At 41.7% G+C, this 26,115-nt stretch overlaps 1 protein-coding gene across 21 annotated transcripts in view; it reads right to left on the bottom strand.

Annotated features, from left to right (window-relative positions):
- The window catches only part of LOC110496881 (focal adhesion kinase 1), a 239,294-nt gene extending 220,690 nt beyond the window's left edge, over positions 1 to 18,604 (bottom strand). For 8 of the 21 annotated variants that reach the window (XM_036953483.2, XM_090209257.1, XM_090209258.1 and 5 more), the window contains exon 1: positions 18,188 to 18,412. The gene's annotated coding sequence lies outside the window, so the exon portion shown is untranslated. Of the gene's footprint in view, positions 1 to 18,187 lie in introns of all 21 variants that reach the window. The other 13 variants (XM_036953484.2, XM_090209260.1, XM_090209264.1 and 10 more) reach the window with 4 other exon arrangements.
- Between the last annotated feature and the right edge of the window lie 7,511 nt (positions 18,605 to 26,115).

The following is a 26,115-nucleotide window of genomic DNA, read 5'->3' as shown; positions in this document are numbered from 1 at the left end:
CCCGTTCCTAGCTGCCACCATATGACTTATCACCCGTTCCTAGCTGCCACCATATGACTTTCACCGCTCCTAGCTGCCACCATATGACTTTCACCGCTCCTAGCTGCCACCATATGACTTATCATCGCTCCTAGCTGCCACCATATGACTTATCACCCCTAGCTGCCACCATATGACTTATCACCCCTAGCTGCCACCATATGACTTATCACCCCTAGCTGCCACCATATGACTTATCACGCCTAGCTGCCACCATATGACTTTCACCGCTCCTAGCTGCCACCATATGACTTTCACCGCTCCTAGCTGCCACCATATGACTTTCACCGCTCCTAGCTGCCACCATATGACTTTCACCGCTCCTAGCTGCCACCATATGACTTTCACCGCTCCTAGCTGCCACCATATGACTTTCACCGCTCCTAGCTGCCACCATGTGACTTTCACCGCTCCTAGCTGCCACCATATGACTTTCACCGCTCCTAGCTGCCACCATATGACTTTCATCACCCCTAGCTGCCACCATATGACTCACCGCTCCTAGCTGCCACCATATGACTTTCACCGCTCCTAGATGCCACCATATGACTTATCACCCCTAGCTGCCACCATATGACTTATCACCCCTAGCTGCCACCATATGACTTATCACCCCTAGCTGCCACCATATGACTTTCACCGCTCCTAGCTGACACCATATGACTTATCACCCCTAGCTGCCACCATATGACTTATCACCCCTAGCTGCCACCATATGACTTTCATCACCCCTAGCTGCCACCATATGACTTTCACCACCCCTAGCTGCCACCATATGACTTTCACCACCCCTAGCTGCCACCATATGACTTTCACCACCCCTAGCTGCCACCATATGACTTTCACCACCCCTAGCTGCCACCATATGACTTATCACCCGTTCCTAGCTGCCACCATATGACTTTCACCGCTCCTAGCTGCCACCATATGACTTTCACCACCCCTAGCTGCCACCATATGACTTTCATCACCCCTAGCTGCCACCATATGACTTTCATCACCCCTAGCTGCCACCATATGACTTTCACCACCCCTAGCTGCCACCATATGACTTTCACTGCTCCTAGCTGCCACCATATGACTTTCATCACCCCTAGCTGCCACCATATGACTTTCAACACCCCTAGATGCCACCATATGACTTTCATCACCGCTAGATGCTCACTGCTTAGCCAACAGAATGAAATGTCTGTACCGCTCCAACTGTGGAATGGGGGGAGAAGATGCAGAGGAAATAGAAACATGCTTCCTGTGAAACATATTTAAGTGATTGTGAACACGTCTAAGAAATGCACGTCGGCCTATAACCAGGAGAGGATCTGTTGTCCAATTACAAACCTTTTAGAGCCATGGGGTAAAGATGGCCATTTTCCAATTTTTTTACTTCACATGATTATTATTTTTTTGCCGCAATCGGAATGAAAACAAAATACATTTTTAGAACACAAGGGCAAGGTCCGCACTGGAAAAAATATTGCCCATTTATCTGCAGTACCAGACAAAAATTTGGACACACCTACTCATTCAAGGGTTTTTCTTTATTTTTACTATTTTCTACATTGTAGAATAATAGCGAAGACATCAAAAATATGAAATACCACATATGGAATCATGTAGCAACCAAGCAAAAGTGTTAGTCAGTTGATTGTGGAGGCCAGGTCATCTGATGCAGCACTCCATCACTCTCCTTCTTGGTCAAATAGCCCTTACACAGCCTGGAGGTGTTTTAGGTCATTGTCCTGTTGAAAAACAAATGACAGTCCCACTAAAAACACAAACCAGATGGGATGGCGTATCGCTGCAGAATGCTGTTGTAGCCATGCTGGTTACATGTGCCTTAAATTCTAAATAAATAGTTGACAGTGTCACCAACAAAGCACCCCCACACAATCACACCTCTTCCTCCATGCTTCACGGTGGGAACCACACATGTGGAGATCGTCCGTTCACCTACTCTGTGTCTCACAAAGACACGGCGGTTGAAACCAAAAATCAAAAATTTGGACTCACATCAAAGGACAGATTCCCACTGGTCTAATGTCCATTGGTTGTATATCTTGGCCCAAACAAATCTCTTTTTCTTATTGGTGTCCTTTAGTAGAGTTTTTTTTGCAGCAATTCCACCATGAAGGCCTGATTCAAACAGTCTCTTCTGAACAGTTGATGTTGAGATGGGTCTATGACTTGAACTCTGTGAGATGCAGTCTGTGAGGTGCAGTCAAATAAGCGAAGAGAAACGACAGTCCATCATTACTTTAAGATATGAAGGTCAGTCAATGCGGAAAATGTCAAGAACTTTTAAAGTTTCTTCAAGTGCAGTCGCAAGCGCTATGATGAAACTGGCTCTCATGAGGACGGCCACATAATATCAACTGGTTATATTATATCATGGAACACAATCTGTACTATCAACTGGTTATATTATATCATGGAACACAATCCGTAATATCAACTGGTTATATTATATCATGGAACACACTAATATCAACTGGTTATATTATATCATGGAACACAATCCGTAATATCAACTGGTTATATTATATCATGGAACACACTAATATCAACTGGTTATATTATATCATGGAACACAATCTGTACTATCAACTGGTTATATTATATCATGGAACACAATCCGTAATATCAACTGGTTATATTATATCATGGAACACAATATGTACTATCAACTGGTTATATTATATCATGGAACACAATCTGTACTATCAACTGGTTACATTATATCATGGAACACAATCCGTAATATCAACTGGTTATATTATATCATGGAACACAATATGTACTATCAACTGGTTATATTATATCATGGAACACAATCTGTACTATCAACTGGTTATATTATATCATGGAACACAATCTGTACTATCAACTGGTTATATTATATCATGGAACACAATCTGTACTATCAACTGGTTATATTATATCATGGAACACACTAATATCAACTGGTTATATTATATCATGGAACACAATCTGTACTATCAACTGGTTATATTATATCATGGACCACAATCTGTCATATCAACTGGTTATATTATATCATGGAACACAATCTGTACTATCAACTGGTTATATTATATCATGGAACACACTAATATCAACTGGTTATATTATATCATGGAACACAATCTGTACTATCAACTGGTTATATTATATCATGGAACACAATCTGTACTATCAACTGGTTATATTATATCATGGAACACACTAATATCAACTGGTTATATTATATCATGGAACACAATCTGTACTATCAACTGGTTATATTATATCATGGAACACAATCTGTACTATCAACTGGTTATATTATATCATGGAACACACTAATATCAACTGGTTATATTATATCATGGAACACAATCTGTACTATCAACTGGTTATATTATATCATGGAACACAATCTGTCATATCAACTGGTTATATTATATCATGGAACACAATCTGTACTATCAACTGGTTATATTATATCATGGAACACACTAATATCAACTGGATATATTATATCATGGAACACAATCTGTAATTTCAACTGGTTATATTATATCATGGAACACACTAATATCAACTGGTTATATTATTTTATGGAACACAATCTGTACTATCAACTGGTTATATTATATCATGGAACACAATCTGTCATATCAACTGGTTATATTATATCATGGAACACAATCTGTACTATCAACTGGTTATATTATATCATGGAACACACTAATATCAACTGGATATATTATATCATGGAACACAATCTGTAATATCAACTGGTTATATTATATCATGGAACACACTCTTCAAAAGGCAGTAACCTCAGCAGAGGTGCTTGCTTGTTTGAGACTAGGGCTGAGCAATGGCATAGTCTTGTTTTGTTCATTTACCAGACAAGACTCTCTTATTTCCTGAGCCCTTATCACAAGCATGCCATCTATTTCATAGCAAAAAAACATGATGTAACAACACAGAATCAAACATTTTTCTAAATTTAAAAAAGTTGCCAGTGTGAAGTGATGTGCGTCTGGAACAGTTATTCTCAGATTGATTATTTGAAAACGGGTCTTATTTTCAGTATAGGTCTACAGACGTTCAATTGAGTTTATTCTGCCTGTTCTTTGGATGAACAATTACTCCATATTGAACACTGTATGGTGATGAGTTACAGCCAAACCCTCTGGTGAGTAGACCTACGCTTAATGATTCTGACGAAAACACTCTCTTTGTCTTTATCAAACTAATGTTTTTGCATATTTTCAGTGTGGAACCTGTCTATGTTTATTAGGGGGGGATTAGCCTAGCTAGGCAAACCAATTATACATACCACTAGCAGTTTGCAAAGTAGCTTAAGCGGAAAATAGACCGGATGCAATTATTTCGAAACCGCAGCTCATTGTCTATTTTGAATTTGTGATAAAATTGTCGTCATTTGGCAAGGAAGGTAGCTTGTGTATCTGTATCAGTTCAATTATTTTTTTAAGCCCACCGTCCCATTCTTTTTATAGTCATTAATTTCTGTAGGCATTGTGTGCGAACTTAGTGCACGTGTGTAGAGGGAGCGTTCGGAGATTGAGCGGGAGAATAACTGTGATACTTGCCTTGTTTTCTTTTTTTTGTTGTGCCCTGCAAATGTACATGTACAAATGGAACAATAGAGTCAAAGCAAATAAACATGGTCTTCAATACTAAATATTATTATTTATTTCTTTGGGGGGGGGGGGGGGGGGTAGACGTCCGATTATTCATACCCATCCTACCGCTGGGCTATAAGGGCATGTTACATTGTACAAATCAGCTACAGCGCCGGCGCCTGACGGATATGAAAGAGTTGTGATAAACGTAAGGCGGACCAGGCAGCCTCTCGAGCATTCATTTATATTGACCTTTAAAGATCAAGATGAGTCACAAATGGCACCGTATTCCCTTTAGCCATATGGGCCCTGGTTAAACGTAGTACACTGTATAGTAAACAGGAAGCCATATGGGCCCTGGTTAAACGTAGTATACTGTATAGTAAACAGGAAGCCATATGGGCCCTGGTTAAACATAGTACACTGTATAGTAAACAGGAAGCCATATGGACCCTGGTTAAACGTAGTACACTGTATAGTAAACAGGAAGCCATATGGGCCCTGGTTAAACGTAGTACACTGTATAGTAAACAGGAAGCCATATGGGCCCTGGTTAAACGTAGTACACTGTATAGTAAACAGGAAGCCATATGGACCCTGGTTAAACGTAGTACACTGTATAGTAAACAGGAAGCCATATGGGCCCTGGTTAAACGTAGTATACTGTATAGTAAACAGGAAGCCATATGGGCCCTGGTTAAACGTAGTATACTGTATAGTAAACAGGAAGCCATATGGACCCTGGTTAAACGTAGTACACTGTATAGTAAACAGGAAGCCATATGGGCCCTGGTTAAACGTAGTATACTGTATAGTAAACAGGAAGCCATATGGGCCCTGGTTAAACGTAGTATACTGTATAGTAAACAGGAAGCCATATGGGCCCTGGTTAAACGTAGTATACTGTATAGTAAACAGGAAGCCATATGGGCCCTGGTTAAACGTAGTATACTGTATAGTAAACAGGAAGCCATATGGGCCCTGGTTAAACGTAGTATACTGTATAGTAAACAGGAAGCCATATGGGCCCTGGTTAAACGTAGTACACTGTACTCATGACTAAGCATAACTGTAGCTAGACTAATGTAAAGGATTTCCAGATGATTCAAATCAGCCTACAAAAATACTACTTTGATCTACTCTAGAAAAACACATAAGTGCCATCAAATCTTGAAAAACGGCAATGGTTTATTACAGTGTTTCCGCCACGTAAAATATATATGGAACAATTACGAATAGCTTAATGAATAGAAAAATCTGACAACCCCATAGTAGTATACTTTATCTATTTACCTAGTCGGCTTGTTCTAAGCCAGAGAAATAAATATTCCTCAAGGCACATTCCAGTTACGAGTGCCATAGGGGAAGGAATTCCCAGAAATAAATATTCCTCAAGGCACATTCCAGTTACGAGTGCCATAGGGGAAGGAATTCCCAGAAATAAATATTTCTCAAGGCACATTCCAGTTACGAGTGCCATAGGGGAAGGAATTCCCAGAAATAAATATTCCACAAGGCACATTCCAGTTGCGAGTGCCATAGGGGAAGGAATTCCCAGAAATAAATATTCCTCAAGGCACATTCCAGTTACGAGTGCCATAGGGGAAGGAATTCCCAAAAATAAATATTTCTCAAGGCACATTCCAGTTACGAGTGCCATAGGGGAAGGAATTCCCAGAAATAAATATTTCTCAAGGCACATTCCAGTTACGAGTGCCATAGGGGAAGGAATTCCCAGAAATAAATATTCCTCAAGGCACATTCCAGTTACGAGGTCCATAGGGGAAGGAATTCCCAGAAATAAATATTTCTCAAGGCACATTCCAGTTACGAGTGCCATAGGGGAAGGAATTCCCAGAATGGAAAAAAAGCTGCAAAAGTTGGCTACATTTACTTAGTAGGCTACTCAAACGTTTACCAACCACACCGGTTTACACTTTATATGGCCTGCGTATGGTATAATAAACAAAAGCCTGAATTAATGCAATAACTAACTGATAACAGAATTGTCGAAAACAAATAGGTCTGCGTGGCTGGTAGCCTTATGTCTGCCTTGCTGCGAACAGAATGGAATTCGCAACACAACAAGTTCCTGGGTATTTAAAAACTGTATTATCTGGATTTAAAAATGGTTGTTTTTTTTCCGACCGGCAATGTAATTGTTCTGAACCGCGAAAAAATGTTTTCATTCCACCCGCCAGCTGTTTGTTTTTTTGCAGCTCACCCATGGGTATCTGACCTGATGCAGGACTCTACTTATGACTAGCCCAATGGGATAACATGCAGATAGACAACCTCTTGCTTCAACCCATGTATTTATAGCCAATATGCTGCATCGCTTGGCTACAGGTGATATTGCTGATAGCATACCTGATAATATGGACCATGCATATAACATATTGGTAAAATTATTTGTTAAAATTATTTGAACATATTGGACCATATATATATATATATAATTATTTTTGTTTTTATATATAACAAATAATTTTACCAATATATTATATGGCTAATTTCTGCATAAACCAGAGTAAACACTGGTTTACTTCTTTACCCCCCCTATCCCCCTTATGTGGCCCAGTAAAATGTCAGGAAATGAGAGTCTTGCTCCTCTCTTCTGTGGGATGGGTGGATGGATGGCACACAGTGGAATGAGGAACGAGAGAGCGAGGGCTGGACTCTGGTGTTGTTGACCATCTCTGTTTGTTGACCATCTCTGTTTATTGACCATCTCTGTTTATTTATCTCTGTTTATTTACAGTCAAGCCACTACTGTTTCCGATGGGAGGGCTCTACTGAGTTTCAGGATATGGGATAGCAGGATAGGAAGTGCAACAGTGTATGTATCCTCGTTTTAACACTCACGTCAAATCTCCAAAATGCATAGAATAGCAGTAGGTTAGAACCTGTGGAGTGGAGGACATGCTGGTCTATTAAGACAGAGTGTGTCAAGGCGAGCAATTATTTTTCTACGGGTCAAAAGAGACCTACAGTGTACTACAGATACCTACAGTATACTACAGATACCTACAGTGTACTACAGACCTACAGTATACTAGAGACCTACAGTATACTAGAGACCTACAGTATACTACAGAGACATACAGTATAATAGAGACCTACAGTATACTAGAGATACCTACAGTGTACTACAGAGATCTACAGTATACCACAGAGACCTACAGTATACCACAGAGACTGACAGTATACTACAGAGACCTACAGTATACTACAGAGACCTACAGTATACCACAGACACCTACAGTATACCACAGACACCTACAGTATACTACAAAGACTGACAGTATACTACAGAGATCTGCAGTATACTACAGAGATCTGCAGTATACTACAGAGATCTACAGTATACCACAGCGACCTACAGTATACCAGAGACCTACAGGATTTTGCAGAGACCTACAGTATACTACAGAGACCTACAGTATACTAGAGACCTACAGTGTACTACAGAGACTTACAGTATACCACAGAGACCTACAGTATACCACAGAGACCCACAGTATACCACAGAGACCTACAGTATACTACAAAGACCTACAGTATACTACAAAGACCTAGTGTACTACAGAGACCTACAGGATACTACAGAGACCTACAGTATACCACAGAGACTGACAGTATACCACAGAGACCTACAGTATACTAGAGACCTACAGTATACTAGAGACCTACAGTATACTACAGAGACCTACAGTATACCACAAAGACTGACAGTATACCACAGAGACTGACAGTATACCAGAGACCTACAGTATACTAGAGACCTACAGTATACTAGAGACCTACAGTATACCACAAAGACTGACAGTATACTACAGAGACCTACAGTATACTACAGTACAACTGTAGGAAAACTATTAGAAGTCATTGGTGTTTGTCGACCACAACATTCTGCACATACTTCTCCAACCAACCTGGACAAATGTCAGGAATAGTTGGGCAGACAGAGGGAGTGTGTTGACCCCATATTGTATTGCTGTTCAAAGCACAGCCTGGAAAATATATCTGGACCTGGAGTAGAGACCCAGGGATGTGGCTGGCACAGTTACCGTATAACTATGTAACCGACGTTTAAGGATGAGGTCCGCCATGATAAAATAACCGCCATAACTGTTTTTTTTTTGGTGGAACGAACAGTTAACTGACGACGGGAAGGCCGTGCGGTTGAGTCTGTTTCCGTAGTAACATGGACTCTTTACAACGTGATGAAACGTTGTTTCTCCTTGCTGAAACAAGCAAGTTGTTGTAGCAAAAAAGTATTTGGTTTTGTAGGCAACACCCCCTCCCTACAGCAGCAGCACATGAAGTCAGGAGTAGTGCTGTTATGGTGACTGTATTACTGGCGGTCACAAGTCATGACTGCAGTCAAAAATCCACATGACCGTGTAGTCACGGTAACTAGGCTTATCCAAAACTGCACTTTGATGCTGCTGACGGCCTGGTACTCAGCACTATTGTCAATGCAAATGTTATCGATGAGCTCATGTTGCGCAACATTTCTATAGGCTATGCAACGGTGTGAGAAAACAAGAGTTTTGATGGCCTCTATTAAAAAGAGGAGGATCCCATTAGCTTCTTATAGACTAGGCCTACTATATTTATTTCTCAACTTCCCTAATATTCAGCACATTGCTTCACTTTACAACAGGATATAGCCTACCTGTCAGAAAATGAAACATTCGCTATGGACGATTAATTAAGGCCGATTTCAAGTTTTCATAACAATCTGTAATCAGCCTTTTTGGACACCGATTATGGCTGATCAATCCACGAGGAAACTGCGTGGCAGGCTGACCACTTGTTACGTGAGTGCAGCGTCAAAAGGACCTTGTGCCTGCAAGGAGCAAAGGTATGTTGCTAGCTAGCATTAAACTTATCTTATATAAAAAAAACAATCAATCTTCACATAATTACTAGTTAACTTAGTTATATCATCAACCATGTGTAGTTAACTAGCTTGTCCTGCGTTGCATATAATCAATGCGGTGCCTGTTAATTTATCATTGAATCACAGCCTACTTCAACTTCGCAGGTGATGATTTAACAAAAGCCCATTCGTTGCACAAATGTACCTAACCATGAACATCAATGCCTTTCTTAAGATCAATACACAGGTATATTTTTTTAAACCTGCATATTTAGATTTTAAGAAATCCAGGTTAGCAGGCAATATTAACTAGGGAAATTGTGTGACTTCTCTTGCGTTCAGTGCCAGCAGAGTCAGGGTATATGCAACAGTTTGGGCCGCCTGGCTCATTGCAAACTGTATTTGTTCCTAGCAAAGACCGTAATTAATTTGCCAGAATTGTACATAATTATGACATAACATTGAAGGTTGTGCAATGTAACAGCGATATTTAGACTTAGGGTTGCCACCCATTCGACAACATACGGAATGGTTCTGTATTTCACTGAAAGAATAAACATTTTGTTTTATCGAAAAGTTTGTTTCCGGATTTGACCATATTAATGACCAAAGGCTTGTATTTCTGTGTGTTTATTATATTATAATGAAGTCTATGATTTGATATTTGATAGAGCAGTCTGACTGAGCGATGGTAGGCACCAGCAGGCTCGTAAGCATTCATTCAAACAGCACTTTAATGCGTTTGCAAGCAGCTCTAAGCAATGCTTAAAGCACAGCGCTGTTTATGACTTCAAGCCTATCAACTCCTGAGATTAGGCTGGCAATACTAAAGTGCCTATAAGAACATCCAATAGTCAAAGGTACAATGAAATCGTAATGGTACAGAGAGAAATAGTCGATGCGTCATAATTCCTAGAATAACTACAAACTAAAACTTATTAACTGGAAATATTGAAGAACTGGGAATATTGAAGAACTGGGAATATTGAAGAACTGGGAATATTGAAGAACTGGGAATATTGAAGAACTGGGAATATTGAACCACCAGCTTTCATATGTTCTCAAGGTCTGAGCAAGGAACTTAAACACTAGCTTTTTTACATGGCACATACTGCACTTTTACTTCTCCAACACTTTGTTTTTGCATTGTTTAAACCAAATTGAACATTATTTGAGACAAAATAGATGTTATTTATGTATTATATTAAGTTAAAATAAAAGGGTTCATTGTTCATTCAGTATTTTTGTAATTGTCATTATTACAAATATATATAGAAATTGTCCGATTAATCGGTATCAGCTTTTTTTGGTCCTCCAATAATCGCTATTAGTATCGCCGTTGAAAAATCATAAATCGGTCGACCTAAAGTCCATTCTTAATCAAAACTAATTTCACACATATATTATTTAATATATGTAAAGGGGGGCTCACTGCATCTCAGTTGATACCGATTAGTCACTACAGTCCCTGGTTCAAATCCAGGCTGCATCACATCCGGCCATGACCGGGAGTCCCATAGGGTGGCGCACAATTGGCCCAGCATCGTCTGGGTTTGGCCGGAGGTAGGCCGTCATTGTAAATAATAATTTGTTCTTAAATGACTTGCCTAGTTAAATAGAGTTAAATAAATAAAATAAAAATGTAATCAAGAATAGTCTGATGGGTGACAATATTATCACTTGTGAATGATTGCAAGAAACATTGCATGCCCTTTTTCAAATCACAGTCACACACCTCATGTAGCATAGGCCTATATCTTTTGATAAGGTTTGTATCACAACTAAAGTGGCCAAATCATTTCTTAATTTTAGGCACATTAATCCACTTTACAAGGGGTATAGAGCCTAACTGGCATACATAAGCAGCATGTGATTTTCATGTTTGGGGAAAATCATTTTCACCATAAAAATTCACCTTTATAATAAAGCATTACATGCATAATTGCATTTGCAGTCACTTTTGAGAACAGTATTTTCCCGCTAATTGATTGCATTTTGGAACATTTGTTCTATTAGGTTTACTGCAGTGTGTACAGTTCTGCGCTTATACTGTGAAGAAATAGCCTAATAGTTTATCAACATTAAGCTAAACGTTCTGATCTGTTGCATCAGCCTCATTGCTTTAAAAAATGTTTTTGTTGATGCTAGTGGTTGTATTCATTTGAGATCCATCACATCCCACAACGGTCCCAGAGTATGTTTGGAATATTCCTTTCTCGCCCAGAAGGACAACTTGATCAATAGAATAGATCAACTTTTGTATAGTAGATTGACATAGGCTAGTGTTTTTGCGGTTTGTTAGGCCTACTCATCTTGTTGGCTGATGAAATATGAAAATGTCTAACATCTTCAATATGCGCCTCGGAATTCAATAAGAAGGAAGCAGTTGCATCCCCGTTGTGTCGGTCTTCACTTGTAGACTAATTCAGAGCTAAGATGCCTGTGAGAAGGACCCAATCACATGACGGGCATTGGCTAATAAGAATTGAGATATCTGAGAGAGCAATGTGAGTGAGAGCTGCTTCAGAGCACGGCAATTGGCAACCGAGAGAAGGGAATTCAAATTATTATATTCAGCCGAAGGGTACAATGGCCACAAGGCATGGATTTTTTTAGAGGGCATTAATGCCACACAAGGGGAATGCCACCGGGGAAAATCGAGGTCTTATCAAGTGCTTGTCAAATTGTGAATGAGAGACTGATGAAGTGTGTACAGCCTGCGCTTCCATGCAACTTTTTTTCAAATCAGTCGCATCATGCAGCCTTAGTATTGTATTAAAAATCTAAATATATAGCCCAACGTTTGTAGAACAACTAAAGTTGCATAAATAACTCTAAATTAAGCATGTAGGAGGAACTGTTTCTTTGTTAACTACTCAACACAGAATAGACGCATGTGTGCACTCCCTCTGTAATCATTTGGAGAAAATGTCCTTTCTATTTTATTCAGCTATGTTCAATTGTATTCTTAATACTATAAAATAATGCTACAGAATTCTAAGCAAATTTTGTCTGCTAAATGAACTATTGTAGCCCACAGCCATATGGCATAGTCAGATCAGGACCTAACATAACGACAACTCAGAGTCAACTATTCTGTTATTCTGAAATAGACTACATTTTCTTAATATCATGTTTCTTTAGACCAGTCTAAAATAAATTATGGATTTATTGTGAGGGTGTAGGCTACGTTACATGGATTTATTAGACTTTTTAAAATGTAGATGTTCCAAAGGTCTGCATCAGTAGGTTGTAGGCTATGCATGAACGCCAGGAGATGATGAATGTGTTTATGTTAATTAACGGTCAATACCATGAGAATGGCAGTTTTTGCTTAACAATCACTGACTGACAAAGTACCATGATCGTCAAAGCCCTACCCAGGGATACACTCTCCACTGATCCAGACAGCATGACAGTCAGACTCACCCCTGATCCAGACAGACAGCATGAATGAGACTCACCCCTGATTCAGACAGACAGGCAGCAAGACAGTGAGACTCACCCCTAATCCAGACAGACAGACAGCATGACAGTGAGACTCACCCCTGATCCACAGACAGACAGCATGACAGTCAGACTCACCCCTGATCCAGACAGCATTACAGTCAGACTCACCCCTAAACCAGGCAGAAAGGCAGCATGACAGTGAGACTCACCCCTGATCCACAGACAGACAGCATGACGGTCAGACTCACCCCTGATCCAGACAGCATTACAGTCAGACTCACCCCTAAACCAGGCAGAAAGGCAGCATGACAGTGAGACTCACCCCTGATCCACAGACAGACAGCATGACAGTCAGACACCCCTAAACCAGGCAGAAAGGCAGCATGAGTCAGACTCACCCCTGATCCACAGACAGACAGCATGACAGTCAGACTCACCCCTGATCCACAGACAGACAGGCAGCATGAGTCAGACTCACCCCTGATCCACAGACAGACAGGCAGCATGACAGTGAGGCTGGGGCTGGGTGGTCTTTGCCTTCCAGTGGAACAGAAGTTCTGAGAAGCCAGCCAGGCAGCTAGCTAAAGATAGACTCTGATTCCGGACACATACAGTACAGGTCTCAAGTATCCTCTGGGTTTCTGACTGACCACCTGAGCCTTCTTGTATGGCCTTTCACTGTCTCAAATAGCCGATACACTGACTATGGGTGAGCTGTACTATACAGTCCCCAACTAGGGTAAGTAATGACTATTGTCTTTCCACTACAGCCGGAAGACACTTTGCAATGGTCTACCATGTTAAAAAAAAACAGATGTGCCTATATACTATAAGCTTTCTCTGGTGGTGCCTCCTGTAAATGTAAAAAACAGATCTGACTGCCAAACTGTAACTTGTTTTCTATTTACCTTCAGAGGGAGTTGACCTACAGGCTGTGTGCTACATTTGTGACCGCTAAAAAAAGCAACGAGAAATGCTAGCGGGGGTATATCTCTCCTCACCAGTTACCCAGGCTACTCTGTGGCCCCTGAGGTGCTCTGCTTAGATCCCAATCCCCTGGATGGAAGAGAATAGCTGGCAGTCTGCTTGCTTTGTTTGTTTTCCTCTTCCGGTCCTTCATCCTGCCTGCTAAGGCCACTGCAGTCCGGGCTAGGGGAGTGTTCACTGGGGCAGTGGTTCCCAACTCCAGTCCCCCAGTACCTCCAACGGCACACATTTCTGTTGTGTCCCTGGACAAGCACACCACAGCTAAATATTTTGCAACGGGAAACAAAACATCTGTGATCTTATTACACAATTTCAGGTATTATCTCCCTGTTAAACTAGTACCTCCGTGTTTAAAAAAAAAATATATATATATATTCTCCCGACTGAACATGACCAGCCTCCACAGCCCTCCACTCCCAGTCCCCGTAAGGCTATGGACATAGTAGTGCCCTATGTAAGGAATAGGGGTCCATCTGGGACAGCCAGAGAGAGAACACTGGGACCTTTAGCTTGAGGCCTAACATAGTCAGCCCATAGAGTGTAGGGTAGTGTAGACGACTGTAGTAGTTGGGTTGACTTTAGGTCCCCCACCTACATTTGCTGCATTTTTAGCCCCTTTCAAAATAACCCAGTCATGGAAAAGGACCTGGAGGTAGTTAGGTTTGTCTATGTTCATCGACGTAGATTAAATGTGTACAGGATTAACATACTGTATTAATCGAAACCAGGGGTGGGCAACTCCAGTCCTTGTGGGCCTGATTGGTGTCACACTTTTGCCCAGCGAACACACATGACTCCAATAACAAACTAATCATGATCTTCAGTTTAGAATGCAATTCGTTTAAACCAGCTGTGTTTGCTAGGGATGGGGGAGATGTGGGGGGGAGATGTGACACCACTCCGAGGACTGGAGTTGCCCATCCCTGATCTAAACCACAACATAATGCCTAACAGAGAAGTTCAGACCAGGGACATGTGGAACCATTTTTATTTAAAAAATATTTAGACAATGATTTGAATGGAAAGAGGCGTACCAACATCCCCACAATGCTTAGAAACACACCACAGGACCACACACATAAATCAGACATATTTGTAAGTAATGTAACATTCTCCTCGCCACCAGTGAAAGGTGATGCTTTGACTTAAGGTCATATCGTATTAGTAGCATGACTGTGCGTGTTAAATGCATTATGAATGGCTGAACAACACCTGATCTCCCAGACACTGCAGACGACAAGGCCTACGTCCAAAATAGCACCCTTTTCCCTACATACTATCCTAATTCTGACCAGAGCCTTATGGGTCCTGGTCAAAAGTAGTGCACTACATAGGGAATAGGGTGCCATTAAGGATGCAGATCTAGGTCTGAATTTAACAGTACGCCCCTGTCTACGCCCCAATAGTTGCGTGTGACGTCATCAACTGTGCAGTCAGGCACCAGATTATAGGTATAGCAATGTAAAATACCTATCCAGGCTTTGTAAGAGCTGGCATGCTTCAGCAATGTCTGTCTAGGGTTGCAAAATTCCGTGAACTTTCAATAAATTACCTGGTTTTCCAGAAATCCTGGTTGGAGGATTCCGGATTTCCTGCTTATTCCCTCCTGATTACGAAATGGGATTTCGGGAATATTGAGGAATTTATTGAAAGTTCCCAGGATTTTGCACCCAGAAGTCTTGGCAGAGGAACATACCCATTATCTTAAAATGACAGTTCAGTGAGCGCCAACATAGCAATCAGAGGCATCCTTGACATTACTAATTCAACATAATACTGCTAGGCTATCCCAGGGAACACTGCAGTTATAATAGAGGACGATCACACACACACACACTTACATAGAGACTGAAAACAGTTGATGTTGTTTTCAATCAGATATGTCCATCCATCCTCACAGAGAGAGTTCAAAGAGTTATGAGTGCACACCGTTATGAAGCACAACACACGCTGTAATCTGAGGGAACCTGGAGTCAATTCAACTGGGAGTGAACTGCACCATGCTGCCTGTCGACCAGTGGAATTAATACACCAGATTAAGCTGTCATTTAAACTTCTGACCCAACATTTTTATTATTAAAAAAATTAAAATGTGTTTGAAATGGGCACACACACACTCTGTAATTATGGTTTATGGATCTGAGGCTGGAACTGGAATACCTTTGTTTGAGAAACATGTTCTTTATCACCACCACACTTAGATCATCAGTTTAAAAAACAACAACAAATCACATAATAGCCACAGCTGCATCACAGCACATCAACTCCTCTCTCACACACACACTATGAAACTGCTGCCTCTGAGTAGAGGAAAAAGGCGTTTTCCTCCAGAATCCTGAGGGACGGTGTGTGTGGGGGGGGCAGCCAAGCTAGGCTACATCCTGGCCAATCTAAAGCAGAATGCAGCAGTACAACTGGAGAACATTGTTGCATTGTCCTTCCTGTCACAGCTGCTGCTTTAGACACAGCTCCTCTTCCTCTGTAGCTAAAACAACACTAGGCAGCTCCTCTTCCTCTGTAGCTAAAACAACACTAGGCAGCTCCTCTTCCTCTGTCGCTAAAACAACACTAGGCAGCTCCTCTTCCTCTGTTGCTAAAACAACACTAGGCAGCTCCTCTTCCTCTGTCGCTAAAACATCACTAGGCTGCTCCTCTTCCTCTGTAGCTAAAACAACACTAGGCAGCTCCTCTTCCTCCGTAGCTAAAACAACACTAGGCAGCTCCTCTTCCTCTAAAACAACAGTAGGCAGAATAAGTTGGGAGGATGTAGAATAGAGCCTGTGAATAGAACTTGCCTGAGGTGGCTATAAGCAAGGTTAGGCCTAGGCCTACTCAGTGGAAAATGTAACCTGCTCACACACTCACGGACGGACGGACGGACAGAGAGGCCTCTGGGAGTCTTATCAATAAATTCAATTAATCAAGCAATTTATGACTCCAATCAATGCCTTTATGTTTCATTTAATTCCCCTTACCACTGCCAGCCCATTAGATTACAAACTGTCAAGTGTTTGTGTCATCATTAAGAAGTCTGTCTAAATCTGCCTTCCTGGCTCTGAAAGTGTACTTTAAAAGTGGTGGATCTGGGCCTGTACTTTAGTGTCTCAGAGTGGGAGTTCTGATCTAGGATCTGTATTGCCTTTTAGATAATAATAATGCAGGTTATTATGGACAGGGAGAACCTGATCCCAGATCAGCACTCCTACTCTGAGACACTTGGTAAATACAGGCCCTAAGTGCAACACTGTCCCACCTTCTCACTCGATACAAAAGTTTCTCGTAAGTCTCAAGCAGACAAGTAGATATTTGGAATGTCCTTGAAAAACATTGGGAATGGATACTCAACAACATGAACACAATATTATGGCGGCCTTTCAACAACTTCAGATATTGAGTCATACATGTATAATTTAAAAGTTGTAACTTGGACAATATGTGATTACACTGTATCTTTACCCTCAGAACTTGTTCTCAACTGGCCTACCTGGTTAAATAAAGGTGAAATAAAAAAATAAAAGAACTCACTGGTCCTAAAAATACAGGACTTCGGTGTAATTTAATTTCCAGAGCCTCGGGTTTACAGTAGTATAAACAGTAACAACAACAACAAGAAATGCCACGCCAATATCCAAATGTAATAAGCTTCACAAGGGTGTAATTAACAACCCAAATCTTCAGGAAACATCCATAAGCTTGGTTACCTAGCTACAACATACAAACGATATATTTCAGAAAGGTATAATCTGAATACACAGACAATCATGGAATACAAAATAGACATCAACTACGGGAATTTACGAATGAAGACTTTGAGCATATTGGGGGACATTGTTTCTATATATATACACACACACACACACAACAATTTGTGGAGATTCTGATTAACATACTTTCCTAAAGATTTAATGAATGACGACCAGAATATCATTTCTAAATTGAATGGGCTACATGCGTGATATGCTTTCGTTATAGCGATGAAGTATCAATTGATAGACAACACAATGATTGAGAACGACATATTATCTAGACATCTTCAACAGAAAGATAGGTGATAAGGAAAACAACTTGTAATTTTATGGGAGGAAACGTCAATGTGTAAGCAAAGCAGACGCTCCATCACACACACTTCGCCTGGAAGTCGCCTACATTATACATCAGGATATAATATAAGGAACATAACCGTACTCACTTTGGCCTATCCAATTCGTGTGTCGGGCAATTCACTTTAGTTTACCGGTGTAATTCCTCGTTTATATGAGTTTTAAATCCTTCAAAAACTGAAGTTGCTTAGTGGTTCGTGCGCTCTCCTTTCTCTGCCCACCACTCCAGTCTCGCCTACTACGCCTAGTTCTGTACTTCCCATCCTGAGCAGAGCATTCCAATATGGCTGACACGCTGAAACAAGGTCAGTGCTATCCGGGATCCTTGGGACGTGCTCACCCGAAACCCTAACCTTAACTCATACCCGTAGCCTAACCTTAATCATAACCCTTATATAACCTTAACCATTTTAAACGTCAACTTCAATGGGGTAGGAAGGTCTCGAGGATTTCAGAGAGCACAGACCCAGGTTCAACTGGCCCACAGTTGAAGCAACTACACTCCCAACTACACAAACTGTAGCAGCCAATGATGACACACTCAGACAACATTCATACTGACAAACCTCAAGTCCCTCTTTGAAACATTATTCTACTTCAAATGTTTCGTGTTTCAAGTCAAGGTGATACATTGTGTGGTGCCCATGCACTAATTGTGTGACATGTGACATCAAAGGCTACAATGTAAGGTTCTAAAACTTCAAAAAAGGGTACACCTGAAGTCACTGTGTAGTCTATGATGTGAATTTCTTTCGGACAATATTGCAAATGACCTTCTGCACCGTGAGCTAATAATGTAATAATAATCTTATGTACTGTACGGTTTTAAACATAGCTGTGTGTGTGACAATAAAACATCTCTTGATGTTACTTAATTTTATTTTTATAGGTCAGTTTAATTTTGTTCATATTTAATTATGTCATTTGTGAGGTTGCGTGTATTTATAGTCAGTGCATTCGGAAATCTACAGACAATACCCCATAATGACAAAGCAAAAACTGGTTTTTAGACATTTTTGCAAGTGTATAAAAAATTATCAACAGAAATATCTTATTTACATAAGTATTCAGACCCTTTGCTATGAGACTCGAAATTGAGCTCAGGTGCATCCTGTTTCCATTGATCATCCTTGAGATTTTCTACAACTTGATTGGAGTCCACCTGTGGTAAATTCAATTGATTGGACATAATATATAAGGTCCCACAGTTGACAGTGCATGTCAGAGCAAAAACCAAGCCATGAGGTCGAAGGAATTGTCCGTAGAGCTCTGAGACAGGACTATGGTGAGGAAAAGATCTGAGGAAGGGTACCAAAACATTTCTGCAGCATTAAAGAACACAATGGCCTCCATCATTCTTAAATGGAAGAGTTTGGAACCACCAAGACCCTTCCTAGAGCTGGCCACCCGACCAAACTGAGCAATCGGGAGAGAAGTGCCTTGTTCAGGGAGGTGACCAAAAACCTGATGGTCACTCTGACAGAGCTCCAGAGTTCCTCTGCAGAGATGAGAGAACCTTCCAGAAGGACAACCATCTCTGCAGCACTCCACCAATCAGGCCTTTATGGTAGAGTGGCCAGACGGAAGCCACTCCTCGGTAAAAGGCACATGACAGTCCGCATGGAGTTTGCCAAAAGGCACCTAAAGGACTTTTGGACTTTTTGACCATGAAAAACAAGATTCTCTGGCCTGATGAAACCAAGATTGAACCCTTTGGCCTGAATGCCAAGTATCATGTCTGGAGGAAACCTGGCACCATTCCTACGGTGAAGCATGGTTGTGGCAGCATCATGCTGTGGGGATTTTTGTCAGCGGGAGGGACTGGGACACTAGTCAGGATTGAGGGAAAGATGAACGGAGCAAAGTACAGAGAGATCCTTGATGACAACCTGCTCCGGACCTCAGACTGGGGTGAAGATTCACCTTCCAAAAGGACAACGACCCTAAGCACACAGCCAAAACACCACAGGAGTGGCTTCGGGACAAGTCTCTGAATGTCCTTGAGTAGCCCAGCCAGAGCCCGGACTTGAACCCATTTGATAATCTCTGGAGAGACCTGAAAATAGCTGTGATGTGACACTCCCCATCCAACCTGACAGAGCTTGAAAGAATCTGCAGAGAATAACGGGAAAATCCTCAAATACAGGTGTGCCAAGTTTGTAGCGTCATACCCAAGAAGACTCAAGGCTGTAATCGCTGTCAAAGGTGCTTCAACAAAGTACTGAGTAAAGGGTCTGAATATTATGTAAATGTGATATCTGTTTTTATTTGTAATGCATTTTTTAAAATTAATTGACCTGTTTTTGCTTGGTCATTATGGGGTATTGTGTGTGTGTGTGTGTGTGTGTGTGTGTGTGTGTGTGTGTGTGTGTGTGTGTGTAGATTTGAGGGGGAAACAACTATTTAATTAATTAGAGAAAATAAGGTTGCAACATAACAAAATGTGGGAAAAATCTAGTGGTCTGAATACTTTCAAAATGCACTGTATATTTGACTGAATGACCAAGGCCGTTGTCATACTACTTGTAGCTGTCTACACTCCTTCCATTGGGATCCAAGTCTTTGCACACACTACCAGTTTGATGTTCCATCTCTAGTAGTAGGAGTTGCCCATAAAGTCGCTTAGCCTACAGATCTGGGGTCACATTTCCCCACTCCAACCCTACCATCAGAATATAACATGATCTGTGCTTTGGGAAGAACACTGTGGGCATGCCGTGGAGTCAAGTTACCCGGAGACAATGTGTCAACGAAAAGGGCTACCATTTAGTGATTGCATCACCCCTGTACCCCAACACCCCAGTACTACCCCACCCAGGAACCACTCCCACACCACCCCAACCCTTCCCCCACATCAGAGGGGTGCAAGGCAAGGAGCACCTGTTCACTGGTAACCTGACGCTCCCTCTGATTCTCCGTTCTGGAAATCACAACCTTGGGGGTTTTGTTGTATTGCCACCGTAAAAAGAAAGTGTATGACTGGTATCTTGTCATTACAGTAGTGATTCAATGCTTATCGTCAGTCCTAAATGTGGGATGTGGTCCTCTCTAGCTCAGTTGGTGTAGCATGGTGCTTGTAACATCAGGATAGTGGGTTTGATTCCTGGGACAACCTATATGTTAAAAATGTATGACTATAAGTCCCTTTAGATAAATAACATAAACTCAGCAAAAAAATAAACGTCCTCTCAATGTCAACTGCGTTTATTTTCAGAAAACTTAACATGTGTAAATATTTGTATGAACATAACAAGATTCAACAACTGAGACATGAACTGAACAAGTTCCATGTCTAACATAAATGGAATAATGTGTCCCTGAACAAAGGGGGGGGGGGGGGGGGGGGAGTCTAAATCAAAAGTAACAGTCAGTATCTGGTGTGGCCACCAGCTGCATTAAGTACTACAGTGCATCTCCCCTCATAGACTGCATCATATTTTCCAGTTCTTGCTGTGAGATGTTACCCCACTCTTCCACCAAGGCACCTGCAAGTTTACTGACATTTCTAGGGGGAATGGCCCTAGCCCTCACACTCCGATCCAACAGGTCCCAGACGTGCTCAATGGGATTGAGATCCGGGCTCTTCGCTGGCCATGGCAGAACACTGACTTGCAGGAAATCACACACAGAACGAGCAGTATTCCTGGTGGCATTATCATGCTGGAGGGTCATGTCAGGATGAGCCTGCAGGAAGGGTACCACATGAGGGAGGAGGATGTCTTCCCTGTAACGCACAGCTTTGTGATTGCCTGCAATGACAACAAGCTCAGTCCGATGATGCTGTGACACACCGCCCTGGACCCTCCACCTCCAAATCGATCCCGCTTCAGAGTACAGGCCTCTGTGTAACGCTCATTCCTTCAACGATAAACGTGAATCCGACCACCACCCCTGGTGAGACAAAACCGCGACTTGTCAGTGAAGACCACTTTTTTCCAGTCTTGTCTGGTCCAGCGACGGTGGGTTTGTGCCCATAGGCAACGTTGTTGCCGGTGATCTCTGGTGAGGACATGCCTTACAACAGGCCTACAAGCCTATTGCTGACAGTCTGAGCACTGATGCATGTATTGTTACACGTGGTCTGCCACTGCGAGGATGATCAGCTGTCCATTCTGTCTCCCTGTAGCGATGTCTTAGGCGTCTCGCAGTACGGACATTGCAATTTATTGTCACGGTCACATCTGCAGTCCTCGTGCCTCCTTGGAGCATGCCTAAGGCACGTTCACGCAGATGAGCAGGGACCCTGGGCATCTTTCTTGTGGTGTTTTTCAGAGTCAGTAGAAAGGCCTCTTTAGTGTCCTACGTTTTCATAACTGTGACCTTAATTGCCTACCGTCTGTAAGCTGTTAGTGTCTTAACAACCGTTCCACAGGTGCATGTTCATTAATTGTTTATGGTTCATTGAACAAGCATGGGAAACAGTGTTTAAACCCTTTACAATGAAGATCTGTGAAGTTATTTGGATTTTTACGAATTATCTTTGAAAGACAGGGTCTTGAAAAGAGACGTTTCTTTTTTTGCTGAGTTTATATTATTATGCATTATGTGCTCTAACTATGGTACCTATCCAATATAGGGAAACATAATGTTACCACAGCCCACACCATATCGTGTGTACTACAGTATTTCTGATGGTGGGGACTCTTGATAAATACAATGACTGATACCCACTGTTGCCTGAACTATGCACAGATCACAGTTAGCGTAATACAACTACCGGTACCCACCGTTTCCTGAACTATGCACAGATCACAGTTAGCGTAATACAACTACCGGTACCCACCGTTTCCTGAACTATGCACAGATCACAGTTAGCGTAATACAACTGCCGGTACCCACCGTTGCCTGAACTATGCACAGATCACAGTTAGCGTAATACAACTACCGGTACCCACCGTTTCCTGAACTATGCACAGATCACAGTTAGCGTAATACAACTACCGGTACCCACCGTTGCCTGAACTATGCACAGATCACAGTTAGCGTAATACAACTACCGGTACCCACCGTTTCCTGAACTATGCACAGATCACAGTTAGCGTAATACAACTACGGGTACCGTTTCCTGAACTATGCACAGATCACAGTTAGTGTAATACAACTACCGGTACCGACTGTTGCCTGAACTATGCACAGATCACAGTTAGCGTAATAAAACTACCGGTACCCACCGTTGCCTGAACTATGCACAGATCACAGTTAGCGTAATACAACTACCGGTACCCACCATTGCCTGAACTATGCACAGATCACAGTTAGCTGAACTATGCACAGATCACAGTTAGCGTAATACAACTACCGGTACCCACCGTTGCCTGAACTATGCACAGATCACAGTTAGCGTAATACAACTACCGGTACCCACCGTTGTCTGAACTATGCACAGATCACAGTTAGCTTAATACAACTACCGGTACCCACCGTTGCCTGAACTATGCACAGATCACAGTTAGCGTAATACAACTAACGGTACCCACCGTTGCCTGAACTATGCACAGATCACAGTTAGCGTAATACAACTACCGGTACCCACCGTTGCCTGAACTATGCACAGATCACAGTTAGCTGAACTATGCACAGATCACAGTTAGCGTAATAAAACTACCGGTACCCACCGTTTCCTGAACTATGCACAGATCACAGTTAGCGTAATACAACTACGGGTACCGTTTCCTGAACTATGCACAGATCACAGTTAGTGTAATACAACTACCGGTACCGACTGTTGCCTGAACTATGCACAGATCACAGTTAGCGTAATAAAACTACCGGTACCCACCGTTGCCTGAACTATGCACAGATCACAGTTAGCGTAATACAACTACCGGTACCCACCGTTGCCTGAACTATGCACAGATCACAGTTAGCTGAACTATGCACAGATCACAGTTAGCGTAATAAAACTACCGGTACCCACCGTTGCCTGAACTATGCACAGATCACAGTTAGCGTAATACAACTACCGGTACCCACCGTTGCCTGAACTATGCACAGATCACAGTTAGCGTAATACAACTACCGGTACCCACCGTTGCCTGAACTATGCACAGATCACAGTTAGCGTAATACAACTACCGGTACCCACCGTTTCCTGAACTATGCACAGATCACAGTTAGCGTAATACAACTACCGGTACCCACCGTTGCCTGAACTATGCACAGATCACAGTTAGCGTAATACAACTACCGGTACCCACCGTTGCCTGAACTATGCACAGATCACAGTTAGCGTAATACAACTACCGGTACCCACCGTTGCCTGAACTATGCACAGATCACAGTTAGCGTAATAAAACTACCGGTACCCACCGTTTCCTGAACTATGCACAGATCACAGTTAGCGTAATAAAACTACCGGTACCCACCGTTGCCTGAACTATGCACAGATCACAGTTAGTGTAATAAAACTACCGGTACCCACCGTTGCCTGAACTATGCACAGATCACAGTTAGCTTAATACAACTACCGGTACCCACAGTTTCCTGAACTACGCAGAGACATTTACCTCAGTAATTTATTTTGCCCATCAAATTGATTTAATAGATGGTCTCTACAGTGCATATTGTAGTAGAGTTCTATCCATATGAAACACACACAATAAAAACCCCTCTCAGTTCAACTGCCGCATACATCTCTCTCTGATTATTTTCATAAATAGCAAATGGTTGTTCACTCAGCAGCGTTCAGTTCTGGCTCATAAGAGGCAGATTCCTATTCGTCATGGACAATCACCAACCCACACAATGTTAGTTCTAAAAGTCTGGACAACCTGAAAACAGAGTATTCCTTGGAATAGGGAATCATTCAATCCTCATGGTTAACAGGAAAATGACAGAGACCCAGGTCAGGGCAATGGTGCCACAGGGCTGTCTTTCATAACTTTGCTTGATTGGTAATGTACCGTTTCTGTGGTATCCAGTTTCACTGGGTATAATAAAATCAGTCATTTTCATCTTCAAGATTTCTTGGCTATTTACTGTAAATACAAATAGTGATAAAAAATGGCCACACTTTTATCTAATATGGAGAAAACCTACAGGAACATCAACCTGAACACAGTTTAGAACCTAGAACCATAGGATGCTATGGTTCTAAAGTTCTAATTAGCCATAAGATGCTTTTTGGAAACTGGGCCCTGGTCTAAATTAGCGCAAGATGCAGGGAATAGGTTGCAGTTTGGTATGCAGTCAACACATAACTGCCTACATCATGTTTATACAGTATATTTTGTTTACACATCTGCCCACGAACATACAGGAGTTCTTCTGGGAAGTAAAACGTGCATGTGGTAGGAGGAGCCTACCTGTTCTATGTGTGTGTTGGACTAAACTAATCTTATTGCTGTCACTTTATCGGTGGATATAAATTCAACAGCGCCCTGTGTAATCTAGTCCTGCTATTTTAGGCATCATCAGTCTTCCAGATCTCTGGATTCAATTACTACAACTCAAAGTAACTTGTAGTTATGAGTAAAAGAGATGGCATTTGAAATCCATTGGGTAAATTCCAATCCAGCCAAATCTGAGGAAACCACATTATTTTTTTTACAATCTGCAGCCAAATTAAAACTGTGGTCTGATTATGTTTCTGTGCTGCATTGTATAAGCACAGAGAGGAGAGGGATTTATATTCGTAGAGCTGGGGACAGTTGGAGAATTATAATTGGAACACTGGCATTTGGATGATGATTTCAATGATTTTGACATCTGCTGGTGTGATTGAGAGGATTCTCAGATTATGAAGATATGGGCTTCAATACAGATCTGACTGTACTGCATGAAGCCAGACAAATTATTATATCTGATTGAATATGGGCCAAGTGGGTTAAAATGTTATAATCCCCAAGATTATACCAAAACACCTGGCCTTCGCATCACAGTTAAATTGCTATATAGAAATAATGTTAAATGTCCTTGGTTTCAGTCAGTACAATACAAAGAAGTTAAATCTCATGACGTGGGTTTACAGACGACAGCTCTGGGATGTCAATTTAAAGCTGTTATATATGTTTTACTG

Source organism: Oncorhynchus mykiss, chromosome 18, assembly GCF_057628025.1.
Source record: "Oncorhynchus mykiss isolate SJ-2025 chromosome 18, ASM5762802v1, whole genome shotgun sequence".
NCBI lineage: Eukaryota > Metazoa > Chordata > Actinopteri > Salmoniformes > Salmonidae > Oncorhynchus > Oncorhynchus mykiss.
The sequence above is the reverse complement of the archived record's forward strand: the minus strand, read 5'-3'. Positions and strand labels throughout refer to the sequence as shown.